General features: G+C 41.8%; 1 long non-coding RNA gene across 1 annotated transcript in view; it reads left to right on the forward strand.

The window, feature by feature from the left end:
* Nucleotides 1-10,659, forward strand: part of LOC124521889 (uncharacterized) — a 32,137-nt gene extending 21,478 nt beyond the window's left edge. Inside the window, exon 4 of the long non-coding RNA XR_006964618.1 lies at nt 9,494-10,659. This is a non-coding gene — a long non-coding RNA (uncharacterized LOC124521889). The remainder of the gene's footprint in view (nt 1-9,493) is intronic.
* The last annotated feature ends 1,312 nt before the right edge of the window (nt 10,660-11,971 follow it).

The following is an 11,971-nucleotide window of genomic DNA, read 5'->3' on the forward strand; positions in this document are numbered from 1 at the left end:
GCAGTGTTCGTTCAGGAGTTAATATCCCTGGTTATAAGCCTCAGACATTTATGGAGCAGGAAAAATTAAGCGACTGGAGGGTGTATAGGAATCTGACAACTGTATGCTTGGCATAATACAATGTGTTGATTCAAGGCAAGCATGTAAATATCACAGGCATTAGTGTTATATTTCTTCTCACCATTTGTTACTTCCTGTGCAACCTTGTAATTCTCTGAGACACAGTTTCCAGGGGAAGGCAGTGAGGTACTGGCCCAAACAGCTGCTACAGTGTTTAACCATTATCAACCTTTGGCAATCTTGTTTGATGTATGTGTCTCAGATTTCAGATAGAATGTTTTAAAGAAGATCAGAGGCATCATATTGTTGCAACTCTCAATACTGGAGTCTCTACACAGAACAGATCACACCTTGTTCATAGTGCCATCATCATATCTTATAATTTTAACAAGAATTAACACCATCCAGTAGTCAGTACTCATGACCTTCTCCCCACTTGTCTCAAAAATACCCTTTTAGACTTGAGTTCTTTACATGAGGATTCAGAGAAGTTCCATGCATTCCATATGGTTAATATGTCTCTGAAAACTCTTGATTTACAATGATTCCAGTCCACTCTTTTTTCTTGCTTTTCATTTCTGAAAAAGCAGGGTAATAAATCCTGTAGAATAATCCACATTCTAGATTTGGCTGATTGATTGCTATGTGTTGCTTGTACTTCTATTCCTCGTAACTCTTTGTGCTGTCAGATTTAGAGGAGTGGTTAGATTTAGCCTGAATTTGGGGGGACGAGAATACTTCATAGGTGATGCTGTGTTTCCTTTCAATTAGGGGCCACATAGCCTGAGTTATGCCCCTGTTAGTGGGTCCCACTGTGAGCGAAATTCAAACATTATTAGGGAAGCTTCTGGGTAAGAACCATGTTTCAGTATAAGCTTCAGTATAAGGACTGCCTACAACTAGGACTAAACGAGGAGGAGGAGGAGGAGGTTGCTAGTGCAATGTGGAAATCCTGATGTGGTTCACTAGCAACAACGTCTGGGAAGAGGGACAGCATACGAAATAAGAAAAACTTCCATTCATTTGAAGAATACACACAAAAAAGTGAGAGATGACAATAAATAGAAGATTACTGTAGCATGGCTGAATTGTATGTGAAGAGAAGCTCAAAATCATTCTTGATAAGATAACACGCTAATTAAACTATGCAACTGTCAAAAGGACACAAATTAGAAATGTGGGTAATTCATTGCTTTGTTGCTCAGGCTTCGAAGTGAACAGACCTCTCAAAAGGCTGGTATTCCTGTGAATTCTGAAAAGCATTATGGAAGTATTGGTGGAAAGCTTTGTCCTTTGTTTGTCTAAACAGTACTCCTGGACCCATCTCACAGAAAACATCTCATACAGGTCCCCAGGGATACATACATGAGACATTGATCACAATATTTTTTTGTGATAGAGGGAAGTTGGAGGCAATTGTGCTGTTTATGGAAAATGTCCTGTATTCATTCTATAAAATGCTCTGTAGCAGTTAGCTATAACAAACAAGTTGTATATAGAGCTCAATTAATCTTAAAATCCTAGTGAGGAGTAATTAATTAAATAGAAAGAGATATATACCAGAATCACGTTTATATACGTGAAGAATATTTACATGCCCAAAGCTACAGATTCCATGGGATACATGCATGATTCCATGTAAGATCCAAGCAGGTGAGCTATCTCCTGCTGTGTAACCAACTATCTCACATGTAAGGAACTTGAAACAGCAAACATTCTAAGATGAAGAGAGTTCTAGAGATAGGTGGGGATGATGGTTGGCAACATGAGTGCATTTAACACCGCTGGCCTGTGCACCTGAAAATGGTTAAGGTAGTAAATTTATGTGATGTGTATTTTACCACAATTTGAAAAATTAGGGGATAGGAAAATCCTCAGCAAGCATGTACTATCTTACACAGCTTGTATTAACCAAGGAGGAACTTTGCGGGGTGATCATCTCACACAATTTCTGGAGATCAGGGAGGAGCTTAGCTGGGGTGTCTTGTGGAGGGTCTCTCAGGAGGGTGCCGTCATCTGAAGTATTGTCTGGGGCTGAGGGATCACTTTCCAAACTCACTCATCTCCTTGCTGACAAGAGGTCTTAGTTCTTTACCACAAGGGACTTTCCTAGGGATGTTCATACTGTAGAAGCTGGCTGCCGCACATGTAATGATCCAAGAGGGAGGAGAGATCATGATAGAGTAACCAAAATAGACCTGCAGTGTCTTTTGCAACCTAGTCTCAGAAAAGACACATCATCCCTTCCTACATATTCTGTGGGTCCCACCAACCAACCCAGAACAATGTGGAAGGGGACTGCAAAGGGATGTGAATGCCAGGCTGCAGGGATCATTGGTGGCCATCCTGGGAGCTGGCTACCAAGTCACTTTAATGTTTAGTTTCCCCCAACAATAAAGTTTAGTCCAAAGGGAGAAAATGTAGGAGCACCAGGTTGGCTCAGTTTGTTAAGTGTCTGACATAGCCTGGGGTCTTGATCTCGTGGTTTGTAAGTTTGAGCCCTTCACTGGGCTCTACATTGATGGTGTGGAGCCTGCTTGGGGTTCTCTCTCTTTCTCTCTGCCCCTCCCCCACTCATGCTTTCTTTCTCTCAAATGAGTAAATACACTTAAAAAAATAGAAAATATAGTTACATAATAATTCTTAATGGCAATCAAATCATCAATGCTTCAAAAGTACTTACAAAGAAATAATAAAATCATGCTCAAACTCTCCAAAATAAAACTGGGAGATATATATATATATATTCAAATCACTTGTATATAATATATATATATATATATATATATATATATATATATATAGCCTATTATAGATATTTTAAGTTGATACCCAATGTTATTGAGAATAGGGCAGTATCTTCTCATATAATTCATGTAGGAAATTAGTGCCGCCATATTTTAAAGAACACTAATTTATATAAATTATATTTATTATGCAAAGATCTTTCTACAACATAGAAATTTCACTTTTATCAATGTATTCATCCAAAAAAGTTCCATACAATGGAGATTATATGAACCACAAAGTAGAAATGGGGAAATTTGAAATGGAATATTTTTACTCCCCTCAAAAAAGTGTAAGTAGGGTGAAAGAGAAGACTCCACAATGTGGTCTTTTAAAAGAAAATACCAGGATATTAAGAGGAAAAAATAATTATAAAGTGGAGCGTTTATCATGATTTCATATTTATATGTAACTAGGAGAAATATAGGACCTCGATAGCTTTTATGAGATATTAGGGGCAGATGTGCTTTAGGATTCAGGTTGTGGAGGGTTTTAGATGGACTCGAAAGTGCATATTTTGAGACATGGTAACTGTGACCATCCCGGTCTGGGGCAGCATTTTGTAACATATCATTGCTATTATGGTGTTTATGGCATGAAAAAAATGAGTAGTCATGTTAATTGGAATAAATAAAGAGCATAATACATATTTACCTCAGTTCAGATCTGTTGTGATGTCTCATACTTTGGGGACCAACTTGTGAAATAAAAAGAGGAGGTTTTAAGAAGCTTTGGACTTTAGAACTGCTAATAAGAAATTGTGCTCCGATCTGAATCTGTGGTTATCGGCAAGGAGCTTTGTAGAATACTTTCCTTAATCCATTCGGGGACTGTTTATCCACTTTTCATTCCCCTCCCCCCAGTGATTAGTTACTAATTTGGATAGAAGAAAATAAACAGTAAAATTAGAAGTAAAGATGGAATTTCTGGCAATCTGTTATCTTTGATGCTTCCCTCTCTATTTTCCTTGCTCGTCTTAGAAATAAAGATTAATCCAGGGAAATTGAAGTATTTTAGTAAAGGCACGCACACCAGTGTCTCTGGCATATATCAACCTCTCTGGTGGTATGATTTATGTTTTATGGGCTAACTTTAACTGAAGTACTCAGAATTGATTGAAATAAAGAGATTATCATCCCATGGTTTCAATTTTTCAATTCCCCATGGAAAGGACAATGTTTACGTCCTGGATAAGTTACAGTCTCAGCTCCAGTGAGGGAGGCCCAGAGAATCTTGTAACAGGAAATATGGAAAGAGGGGTGTGGTATCTTAAAAAATAAAGAAGGGGTGCCTGGCTGGTTCAGTCAGTAGAGTAGGCAATTCTTGATCTCAGGATTGTGAGTTTGAGTCCCATGTTCATTGTAAGGATTACTTAAAAAATAAAATCTTAAAAAAAAAAGAAAAAGAGGTGAGTAGAAAAATGTTTAGGAAGTAATTCACAGGGAGGAAGGCACATTAAAACCTTGGTTTGCAAGCATAATTGTTCAGACAACATGCTTGTAATTCAAATCACTTGTACATCAAAGTGGATTTCCCCATAATAAAGAATGGAAACTGAGATGATTCATTCCACAACCCAAAAATATGCATGTAAAAATGATTACAATACTGTAATATAATACAAAATAATAATGACAACACAAAATATAAAGAAAAGTAAACAAATTAATCTGCACTTACCTTTGAAAACCTTCATTTTCAAACAGAGATGAGAGAGGACAGTTACTGTGTAGGATGGCTTTCACTGTCACTAATGGAATCACGGCTATCTATTGGCTCAACGGAATCTTTTTCTTGCCATGGAACTTTAACAAGGAACCTATCCAATGACATTTGGTTTGGCCTCCTTTTGAGGATTTCGTGGAAATGGGACATTGCACTGTGGTTAAACAGATTCATCGCTCGCACTGCTACTGCCTTCTTTGGGTGGTTTCTACAACATTTTGCACTGTTTTCCACATTTTATACATTTCCCTAATCTCATTTGAAGTGAGGGATTCTCCACCTTTTTCTCCTCCTCCTCTGCAAAGGAGAGGCAGACTTAGACTTCTAATAAAATCCTACAATTTTGGCCACTCTCATCATACTTCTCAATGATTTTCTTCTTAACTTCCACTGTAATCATCTCCTTCTCCTTACTGCCTTTCTTTTCAACATTTTCCTGCATGGGGGCCATTGTATATGCTCACAGGGATGTTGACTATAGCACAGTATTAATAAACTCTTGCCATATACTATATTTACGGTAACTGGCAATAAGACAGCAGAGGAAAAGGTCTATATCTGCAGGCAGCCTGACCTAGAATGAAGCAAAGCATTCCTAAGCTTACTCTTGTATGGAAAAGAAAAGGACTGTCCATAGGTGCTTTGAAGTGACAAAAAATACACTAATGCCAGTTGTGGGCACCTTCCAACGTTCTGAAATATCACTGATTTCTGTCAAACACCACGGCCTGAGACCTAGCATCTGAGCATGGGAGCCAATCACCCACAATCTTGCAGTGAGAGAGAGAGAGAGAGAGAAGAAGAACCATTGGCTCAGCTGTGATCATGTGATGTCTGGCATCACTTACTACTGGTATTATAAGATTTTGCTTGTTTATCAAGTAAAAATTTATTAGAAATATTTCCTCCTCTTTTGGAACACTTGCAGGGCAAGTTAATCACAAGGTTTTACTGTATGAGTTTTCAAGAGCTCCAAAAGCTGGTACCGGTGAAATTTCTAGGAAGGAGGAATTAGAATAAACTCCTAGTTAACATTTTTTTGAGTTTACATTGTGCTAGATGTATGACTAAGGGAGAGTATCCATTAAAGACAGTGATATGGTAGGAATTACAATTAAATTCTGTTTTCTGTTTTTTTAAGTACTATTTTTTTTTTTAACTGAAATATAGGGGCACCTGGTTGGCTAAGTTGTTTAAGGTCAGACTCTTGATTTTGGCTCAGGTCATGATCTGAGGGGTGTGGGATTGAGATCTGTGATAGGCCCGCACTGAGCGTGGAACCTGCTTAAGATGCTCTCTCGCTCCCTCTGCCCTTGTCCCCCACTTGTGCGTGCACACACACTCTCTAAAATAAAAAAAAAATTAAATAAAAAATAAATTGAAATATAGTTCACCTAAACTCTATTTTCTTAATGAGTAAAATGAATCAGAAAGGATCAACTAACTTCTGAAAGTCAAAGCTGCAAAAAACTCAAACAGAGAAACCACACCAGAATCCTAGTGCTTAATCTTCCAGGCTATAGTGGCCCCATGGCTGGTGTCACCATGCCTCAGCCATCATTGCCCCCAGACTCACTTCTCCATCTTCCAGAACTGCGATTCCCTGATGCCATGGGCATCTCTTCCTTGGGCTTCACCTGAGATCCAGGGAGAGGTGCACAAGGAGGCCTAAATTGTATGTCATTTGGGGGTGTAGGGGTGTTCAGTAAATGTTGGTAGAGACGGCAAAGCAACGTGAAGATGCTTGGAGAGCTCCCAAGGTGGACTTGGAGAAAACTATCTCAGGGCTGCCCCAAGGGGACTTCAGCAATTACACTCTCAGAGACACATGAGATCCAGTTCCTGTTGTGCAATTTCTTTCATCCCAGCCCCTTTTACTTGCTACTTTTTCTCATCTTCTCCCCCTTCTATTCTGTTTTCTGTCAACCTTTCTCCCTCATATTCTGAAACTGTTCTGTACCTGAACCATTTCCTCTGATCTCCATTTTTTTTCTTATCTTTTCCTGGGATTTACTTTTCTTTGCAATTTCTAGTTCTTGCTGCTGGATTCCAAGGTTTCACTGACCTCGATGTCGTGTTCTCTTGGTTCTTATCCATCTTTGTTCACAACCTGATTCTGTTGGGCCCTCAAATCCGGCAGCCCTAGGGCTGATATGAGGTGAGAGCGCAGTCCCAGGGGCCACCTGGCCGCCCCTTCCCTGTGGGTATGGAACCGAGACCCTCCCCTGTGGGACCCACGTCTTTCCTCACTGTGGAGGCCAAACTGCCTGGCATTCTTGTGGTTCAAAAGAATCCCTGAGGAGAGGGAGGGGAAGAGGAGCAGACTGACTTTCGGACAGGAAGTAAATCTGATCAGGTTGGGAAGCCAACTCCACATCCAGACCACAAAACCACTCCAACTCCTCTTTGACCACCTATGTCCATTCTCAAACACAACTGACATCTGTTTAATCAGTTCTGCAAGATGTGCAAGGCAAATGCAGCTTTGTCCCAGTTTCCAGAGATCGCAGTACCTCAACTCTTCCACACAGATGTCCCTGGTCTCCAACAGTTTGACTTACCTGACTTTATGGTGGTGCTAAAGAGATACACATGCCACAGAAATTGTACTTTGAGTTTTGAAGTTGGGTTTTTCCCCGGGCTGTGATATGTGGGATGATTCCTTCTTGCCATGCTGGGCAATGAATCTGCAGCTCCCATGATCATAGGGGTCAAGAACCTATAGGCTTCCAACCATTCTGTTCTCATACAAGCATTCTGTCTTTCACCTTCAGGACAGTATTCAATAAATTACATGAGATATTTGACACTTTATTATGAAATAAGCTTTGTGTTAGATGATTTTGCCCAACTGTGGCTAATGGAAGTGTTCTGAGCACATTTAAGGTAGGCTGGGCTAAGCCGTGATGTGATGTTCAGTAGGTGAGGTGTATTAAATGCATTTTCAACTTAGGATATTTTCAACTTATGATGGGTTCATTGGGACATAACCCCATTCTAAGTCAAGGATGATTTGTATTGAAATGTGGAACAGTCTGTGTAAAAGGAGAAATGTCTTCATAGGGAGATTCAATAATGCCAGCACCTAGTTTCTGAATCTTGAATTCTAACTTCTCAGGGGACAGAAACGTTTAAAAGCCCAAAGTGTCTTTACGACATGCTTTTTCACTCCTTGTAGCCCAGCCATTTTCATGTGGTATGCAGACTGCAGGGCTGAGGACTAGAAAGCTTCCTCCTAGGACACCAGGAGAGTAACTCTCAGATGCTGCAGGCCCCGAGCTGGGCAGAGACTCTGAGGGCACAGGCCTCACTGCGCCAAATGGCTGCATGTATGAGCCTTCACTGTTGCTGGATCTTGAAGTACAGTCCCTGTGAGTCCTGGTACAAGGTGGGTGCCAACAGAAGTCAGGGGAGTTGGATTCTGTAGCTGCCTGGAATTGTCTGACCTGGGGCAGATGCCCTGGAACTCCATGGCTGTCAGTTCAGATAGCACAAGGCTTAAGATCTTCCTCTTGTCCTTCTTAAACTTAACCTCTCCCCCCCACCCCCAGCCCTTGCTAATGTATCCTTCAAAGCATTCAAGGAACACTGATGCCTGCTCTCTGCACTCAGCTGGAGGGCCACATTCAGCTTCAAGACAACCCTCCTCCCAGGAGGTGTCATCTGCTCCCCCTTCTCTCCCTAATAACCATGACATCTGAAAGGGCACTCTAGCTGAGCCCAGCTCTTCCTGCCCCAAAGCCACCCATATCTCTTCCCATCCCATCTCGATGCCACGTTCTGAGAATCGGGTCCACAGTGGAGAATAGGAAAAAGGGTTTAAACCTTGTATACATATTCAATTAGAGAACCATGAAAATTATAAGTAGATCTGAAAGTTTCTTAGCACATTATTGATTACATTAAGACCGGCTTTTTTTTTTTCCAACTAAAAAAATCTGCAAGTCATTGAAGGGAGGGAAGATAAGATAAGGCATGCTCTCTATAGCAGTGTAAGAACTCCTACTGTTGTGTCTCGGGCTCCTTCCAGCGCATCGGTTGAAGGGGCGCTGTGGGCCCCGACGACGATGCTGGAATTCTTTCCCTCTCCGGCTTCCACCTTGCTTTGAGCCACGGTTTTCAGCAGCTTCCGGGGACGGCCCGGGCTCCTGGAGGCGGTCTGGCCGTGGGTCTGTCCACCTCCGCTGGCGCTGGCATCTCCTGGCCGGTTCAGGGTCCATCGGGCAACACGGTCTGTCGCATGTGTCTCTCGTGGAGGTGACTGTAGCTCCATCGCGGTCTCAGCCGGGACGTGAGGGTCTCGACAGCGTTTCTGGCCCCTCTCAAGCCGGGGACCATCTCCGTGCCAGGGGTCAGCGTGGCGCAGCCTCCCGCACGCACCGGGGTTCCAGTCCCCGCACAACTGGGGGCGTTGGCGGGAGGGGCGGCTCAGCGCCGGGAAGTTATCCAGCGCCCAGGCCCAGGCCTGTTCTCGGTTCAGGCCCGGGGGCATGAGGGGTTCCGGACGTGCCCACCTGCAAGACGGCCCTTCCAGCGTGGGCAGATGGGGGTCCATGGCTTCAACCTCTGACCAGGCCGAGACGTGCAGCCAGCCTGGGAGAAAGAAGATGCATCCAGCGCTGGGTGTGCCCTTTTATAGAGCTCTGTCGTGATCCATACCCTGTAGGATCTCAGAAAGGACTGTCCTGATACTTGGGCTGATCCTCATTAGCCTTGCAAATTACCTCGGAGCCGGATAAGATTAAGGAGAAAATTGCATCATTCCAGGAGGCACTATGGAAACTCCAAAGTGTGATGATTGGGGGATGAGAGGAAGGGTCCAGTTATTGACAGCTCCCTTACATATAGAAAGGCTCCACATGTTTCAGATAAGCCTAGACAAATTGCACTTCTTATATCCAATTCTCTTCCCATATCACAGAGGCACTGCCCGGTGGTGGAGCTGAGACTCTGGTGAGGTTGGATCGTCACAGATCACAAAGCTAGTTCATGCTGGCACTGGACTGAGAACCTTAAGCATGGGTATGAGGTAAGGGAATGAGCAAAGGAATAATTAGGTTGGGCAGGAAAAAGGAGAGTCTCAGACCTACTTAGAGTTGTAATTTTTCTCTTTCTTTCTACACTTAATTGCCTGAATGAAAGGGATGTTCAAAAGTGCTATGATTTTCATACCCTGTAGGCAGATGACTTAAGGTCACATTTTCAAGAGTGTTTTTGCTGAACCTTTTCCTTTTCAATGCAATTATGTGCATTCTTAGTTATTTCCCTTATTTGCTTTCCCTTCTTCCACTGCAACACTATTTACTTTAAATGTGTATTTTTCTATTAACCAGTCTTGTAATAAGTGATTTATTTTGTGTGTGCTTTTATTTTCAATTCATGTAGAAACTATTAGATTGCATGCTATTTTATTTATTATTTTGCACTCGTTTGCAAATTTCTAAGATGTTTACATGGACATTTGATCTATTGCTTCCAAGTCTGGCATATTAGCCTCTGATGAGTCTCTGCCAGTCTTTACCTGTCTGCTGTCCCCAGGGGATACTCAGATTGCCACTTAGTCACCATCACCATATATGACAGTCCCTTACAACCTGTAAAGAGAATTTCTCTAGGCTATGAACTCATAGCAGAATCGTACCATGGAAAATGTCTAAACCCAATTTTACCGGGCTCCCCCAGCTTAGGGTAGAAAGGTTCCAGATTGTTTTTTTAGCATGAATGCAGCACTTACCTGGCACATGAGGATTACTTGGTGCACACATTCCCCCCAAGCCCTTGGAAGACCCAGCATTGGAACACTTGCCGGGGTGGCATGGTTCTGAAGAGACCAGCTGTGGTGGTGACCACCCGATTCAGTGTGTTCTGATTTCTGACGGCATCTCTCTTGGTGTGTCAGTTTGCACGGCTACACTTGAGACCTTTTCTCTGATGTTCAGTTAAAATGTGTGTTTACCTTCCTGTTGGACTTGAAGTTATTCTTTATCTGCTAAAATCCTTAAACTACTGGGCTTAAACTACTGTTTCTGTTGCAAAAAAAAAAAAAAAAAGAAAAGAAAAAAAGAAAAAACACAAAAAGAAACAACAGTGACCGCACATTCAACTTTATGTATATATATTTTTAGCTTATTACAATCTATTTTTTTCTTTTTGTATTTTTTTATTTAAAAAAAATTTTTTTTAACCTTTATTTATTTTTGAGACAGAGAGAGACAGAGCATGAACGGGGGAGGGTCAGAGAGAGGGAGACACAGAATCTGAAACAGGCTCCAGGCTCTGAGCTGTCAGCACAGAGCCCGATGGCTCAATGTGGAGTTCGAACTCACGGACCACGAGATCATGACCTGAGCCCAAGTTGGACGCTTAACCGACTGAGCCACCCAGGCGCCCCTATTTTCTTTTTAACAACCTTGGTAGAATGAATGTAGTTTTTCCTCATAAACTATTTAAATATTTAAAGTATTTTTTTTTCTATTTTCAGGATATTTCAAGAATTGTTTTTGTTTTCAGATTTTATTTTCGAGTAATTTCTACACCCAGCCTAGGGCTTGAACTTACAACCAAGAGATCAAGAGTTGTATGTTCTACTGACTGAACCAGCCAGGCACCCCTATTCGAGAATGTTTGTTTGACATTGCACATGATTTTTAGATGAGAAAAAGGTAAATAAGAAGAAGAAAGAAATTCCCCTCATTGTTGCATCTGGAAACCTTACATTTTTCCTTTCTTATAAGCCCTTCCATCAAGAATTAAGTAAATTATTTAAATAAAGACATTTTGATCCTTTCTGTATATGTTAATTTCATTCACACAGGGATCTTGGGGCAGGAGCCACAAGGGCTGCTTTCCAGGACCTACTGTGATACTGGTGGGGTTGTTGATCTAGATCATACATTGGAGCCTGACTCTATGGCTGGGGGGCAGAGAGGGCAGAGAAACTCAAGATGCAGGAACTACTCCTTGGCTGAACTCAGAAGAAAAATTGTCCAAGCAGAAATATATCCTCCTTAACCAGATTCCCAGATTCCTGTCTCATTGCATATCCACTCCCAGACCTGCCCAGATTTTAAGACTGGCTTTGAGTGAGGCTGAAATTAGCACTCCTTTGCCACTGGCTGCATTGAATACTTCTTACCCATCCTCCCAGGACCAAAAGGAGAGGAGAACTCTAAGTTCCCACTGCTAGTAGGTCTCAAGGATAGCTCAGGATCAGAGCTTTGTCCCCTACCCTTCACCCTTCTGTAGCTTACTACCTTTATTCCAAGTACTAAAAGGAGAGAAAAAGTACTTCCTCACAGGTGTACCCTCCCTCTCCTCTTTTTCCTCTTTTCTTTTAATTCTGTTTACTATGGAGAAAGATAACAAAACATTTACAAAGTTCTATAAAAACAACATTTAT

The sequence above is a fragment of the Lynx rufus genome, unplaced genomic scaffold (genome assembly GCF_022079265.1).
Source record: "Lynx rufus isolate CCGP_SWC_20201006 ecotype Redwood Valley unplaced genomic scaffold, mLynRuf1.p SCAF_1, whole genome shotgun sequence".
In the NCBI taxonomy this organism is placed as follows: domain Eukaryota; kingdom Metazoa; phylum Chordata; class Mammalia; order Carnivora; family Felidae; genus Lynx; species Lynx rufus.